Genomic DNA, 5,140 nt, shown 5'->3' on the forward strand with positions numbered 1-5,140 from the left:
GCCTGTCCTTGTAGCAGAGGTGCTCCAACCCCCCAGTCACCTCATGGCCCTCCTCTGGACCTGCTCCATCAGATCCATTGTCCTTCCTATATTGAGGGCTCCAGACCTGCACACAATACTCCAGGTGAGGTCTCACCAGAGCAAAGTGGCAGAATCACCTCTCTGGACCTGCTAGCAACACTTCTATTGATGCAGCCCAGGATGTGATTTGCTTTCTGGGCTGCAGCTGCACACTGCCTGCTCATGTCCAGCTTCTCGTCCACCAGCACCCCCAAGTCCTTTTCATGAGGGTTGCTTTCTAACACCTCACCACCTAGTCTGTGCTGATGGTGAGGATTGTTCTGGCCCAGGTGCAGAACCCTGCACTTGCTTTTGTTGAACTTCATGAGGTTTACCTGAGCACACCTCTCCAGCCTGTCCAGGTCCCTGATCACATGAGACCCACAGCAGTAACAAGGCACCCGATTTACCTCTAATTTAAAAGGGAAATTGAGCATTTGGTATCTCAGGGATTTGGCCATAGGTCCTACCGAAGGGTCTAGACTCTCATTTCAAATTCTAGACAGAGTCGAGAGTATAAGAATGAAGCTTTTATTTGTAATAGCTCTAATGATCAAAATGTCTTATGGACAATAGTCTGAGCTGGCAATGTCTTTTCTACTACTGCAAATTGCCTTATGGCACTGTAAGGACAGAGTTAGTTTATTCTGGTGCAAGAGAGCTGAACTGAATTCTTGCTTTCACCTGGGCAAAAGGAAGCTGTGGGCAGCCCCAGGGGAACAAAGAACAGGCTCACACTAAGATCGTGAAAGGTCCCCTTTCTGTGACCCTAACTCTTTTATCTTTGATTTAACCATGTTGTCTTGCATCAGCCATTTAATCTAGCTCTATGTTTTGGGCTAAGTAATGTTAAGTTTTGTACTAACTGGAACCAAGAAGTTAATTTTGCACTTATGGACATTTACACTGGTATGAAAAGACCATATCAATATAGATGCTTCTTATAAACCCACTGAAGTAAGAGATAGAGGCCTTTTCATTATGAAACCAGCACATCAGTATCAGCAAGTATCAACACACCTTTAAAAATGAAGAACAGTTTTGTGGTTTAACTTCGAAGCTCATCTCATGAAATGTTAAGGTCTAAATGGACTATCAGGATCTTATCCCCTTTTGTTATGCCTGTAGCCTGAGAGATAGACGAGGGAAGTTGGCATCTCTGGTTCCTGAATTTCTTGCTCACCTGTCTTCTACTTTGGCATATGTTACATGCTTACATCTCCAAGAAAGAAAAAGCCAAGCAGTGCATGTTTGTTGTCAACATTTTAAAGCATGTCAAAATCCTGAAGTATTATGCACTGGCTATGCATCTGAAAAAAAAAATGTTTGAAATGATGAACCACCTTTTGATCGGAATAGCCTGTTTTGCATCTGCAGAGACTAGTCCATTTTCCTCAAATAGTTCTACCAAAGATGGTTTCTGTCAAAGATGAAAAGCCAGTTGGGAGTAGAAAAAGTAGGCAAGCTGGTTTTCCAATTTATGAATAAAAATGAAGTGTGGAAGTGAAATTTATTGGTTCTAAAATCTTGAAGGACATAGTCACCAGGAACAATCCGTTCAGTTCATTGTATTTCTTAATAAATCAGGTTTTAATGTAGAATATGATTTGATAAGCTTATTTTTTCTTTTGTGTCCAGCATATTCAAGGCAATTTAACAAATAAAACTACTCTTGAATTCCACTGCATGTAATTTAGCTGACTTCCAATTTCCATCTAAATGTTGCTTTGACATATCACAAATACGAAGTTTCTTAGAGACAGGGCATACGCTGTTTACATTTATGTAAGCAGCTATTGAATTGTAAATGTTTATGTAGCTTAACATAGTTATTCAGTCTTATTTAATCTTGTGAAGACATTGTATGCATCCTTGTGTTATCAAGAATTATGAAATCTAGTGAAAGAACTAGAGTAGCTGAAAGAACTATAGCAATTGAAAATTCACATATAATTATAGCTTCACAACATGAATCAACTTTTCTTTTGGAAAATAAAAAGAGAAGGAGATTAAAATGCATGACAACATGAATGAAGACCTCTTCTGTGGTGCTAGTATGGTATATTATATCAATTCATCCTGAAAATACTGTGTAGATCAGGCTTTTGAGTCAGTCTGGCACAACTTTATATCAATTCATCCTGAAAACACTGTGTAGATCAGGCTTTTGAGTCAGTCTGGCACAACTTGAGCATTATGAAATGTTAGATTATGAAAGATATTATATTAGATTATGTTAGGTATGAAATGTTACACTAAAGCCGGCATGGCGGGGTGTGTCTTTGTCTTTGCTATGTACCAGAGAAAGGGAGCCAGAAAGCCAATGCAGCAGGAGAAACAAGCGTGGGAAGTCAGGGGAAGAGAGGTGCTAATGGGGCTTGAGTGCCTGTCCATTTTCACCAGCAGGTCCCGGTCAGGGAGCTGCCCCCCTCAGCCGACAGCTCCGCGGGCCGGGGGCTTGCTGCAGAGGACAAGTGGGGAGTGGGACCTGCTGCAGCCCCCAGCACACAGCATCATGTTGGGCCAGTGCCTGTGCCAGGAGCCATCGCAGGGCCAAGTCTGCAACGACACAAAATTGCTAGGAACAAGCAGTACCAAAACTGCAGAAGCTTTAGCTTTCATCTCTGATTAAAGCATTTCAGGGAAAGTATGGATATAAAAGCAGCTCTAACCCTGGGGATGGCCAGTGCACAGGCAGCCCCAGCGAGCAACACAGGGGACAAGCCAGCAGCAATTTTGCCTTTGCCTTCCCCTGGGTTTTACCAGCCTCCCTTGGGCCAGGGGGCAGCACTGGGATTGATTTAATACATACAACTGCTAATTTTTACCAACAGAGAGTGTGCTCTGACTGCTCCTGTTCTAGCTGGGGAGTCAGATGTAAGTGGCTTAACTCCGGGGTCGTGGGGTCTCTGGCATTAAGGCTGTCTCTCACTCAGGGGAAATCTCCTCCTTCCAGAAGGGCAGATTTCTGGCCTTTTATGACATTAAAGCACTGCTCCCATTGTAATGGGATTGACCCGATTTTGATTAGGTGCCTGTAGTAATATTTGCAGTCATGAAAATGGAGTAAAATGTAGCGGAAGAAAGGAAAAGACAGAAAACTTATCAGAGTTTCTACTGTATATTTTTTCCTATCCTTATCCCTTTAAAATGCCATGAATTTCCAGAAAGGTTAGCAGGTTAACTCACTTTGTTGGCTAGTGAGCCAACCCCCTTCGTGTGTCCCCGGCAGGGAGGTGGAGGGACCAGGGGGTGACGGGCCACGGGTTGGTGTGATGATGAACGCCCCCACTCAGCCAATCCATGGCCACGGTGGGAGATAGTCACAGGTATAAGGTCACAGCTTGAGCCTCTCCATCAGTGAAATATTGTAGCATTAAAGCATTCAAAATAATGCTTTTCAGACTTTACTCTTTTTTTTTTAATGACAAAAATCCCTGGTGAATCTGCTTAGACTTAAGACAAGCAGAAACATGCAGTGAACAAGCAGTATTGTAAAGCGTTACAGGAAAACTTTTAAAATACGTTCGCACACATCTGCTGTCTCGCTTTTCATGCTGTTATGGTGTCCAAATATTCATGAAAAATGTTGACAGAGAAGTCAGGCTTCACACCCAACAGCGTGGTAGCTCGAGATACAGCAGCTGGTTTCACGGGAGGGGACAGCCTGCCAGCTGTGCTGCTCAGACCACCACAGCCATGAACGGCCTCTCCAACGCCACAGTGTGGTGTTCAGCTGTGACATCTGCCTGCCTTCAAAGCTTTGCTGAGTCACCCACACCTTGTGTGTCCACAAGGTTGATGGCCTCACCAAGGTGGAACTCCCAGAGGAAGACAAGGGATGGTGGCTGCTGACCACACAGCCTAGTGCCCAGGAGACAGGACACGGTCAAGCAGGTTGTCTCCTTTTGGACAGCTCTGAAGGATACCCAGGTGTGGGCAGAAACAAGCTGAGAGTCCCCCTGGACTCCCTTGAGGGATGCACCAAACTGGGGTGAATGCTGGAGCTTTGGGCAATACCTGGGTGTTAGATGGTAATATGCTGCTGTTTCTCGAAATTTTTCTTTGCATTAGGCAGCTGCTAACCTGGGCCTGACTGCAAGTCCAACAGCCGCTTTACATGGTAATCCCAGAAACCCTAAAATTTTCTTAAAAATCAGAATCAAGTGATGAACTGATAATTCGCAGCACTATCGGGTTTTGTTTATATGTGAGTAACAGGAATTTAAGGTTTTTAAGCTGTGATTGGCATTGCATTAGTAGAAGGTTGAGTGCAACTATCTTATGTCATCTGACAGCACTTACAAATTCACAAATTGAGAAACATAACAAAATAAAAAGTGGTTTAGTATGCTGAAAAGCAATGGTGTCCTTTCTCTATTCTGCATGAATGCAACAGCCACAATATTGAGGCTTTTTGGAATAAGGATGCTAAATGGATTTGAATCTGGCAATACAAGTAATATTTGCTTCATCTTATTTATGTTTTTATGCTGGCATACAATAAAAATACCACCTAGGTACACACAAGCACCTGCTGCCTATTTGCTTATGTGTTGGTAATTGCACTCAAGCTTGTCTCTGGCTGCTTTTTCCCACTCCAAGCAGCATTAGCACTCAGAAAAGCGGTCTGCTTCTGCTCTCCACCAGCACGTGAGTTTCTGCACCTCTGCTCGAGACGGGCCGTGGGGCTGCTGCCGCTCTGCAGGGACCCTCCTTCTCTGCACGGAGCCATCAGGGCACAGATGCTGGAGACCTCGCCTTCCCACTTTCTAAGGCTTGCCTCCTTCACAAGATTTTAACCATTAAATGTAACCATTTTAAATTACCAACCAGGGTAATTTTTAATTAAGATTAAAAATTTTAAACTACCCACCCAGGGAGCGCCTGTTCCCTGGGACAACTTCTCCCACCCACAGGGCTCATGCCCATGATCCCCACTTGGGCAGCGCTGCCCAGGAGCCCACAGCCCCAGCCCAGACAGCTCTCCCCCCATCGCCATGCCTAGTTGAGTAACTTTTCCATTTGCTTTTTTGTCTGTGTGTTCTTAGCAGTAAAGTGTAATCCCAGAGTCACCTGG

This window comes from Calidris pugnax, unplaced genomic scaffold (assembly GCF_001431845.1).
Source record: "Calidris pugnax isolate Ruff unplaced genomic scaffold, ASM143184v1 scaffold273, whole genome shotgun sequence".
NCBI lineage: Eukaryota > Metazoa > Chordata > Aves > Charadriiformes > Scolopacidae > Calidris > Calidris pugnax.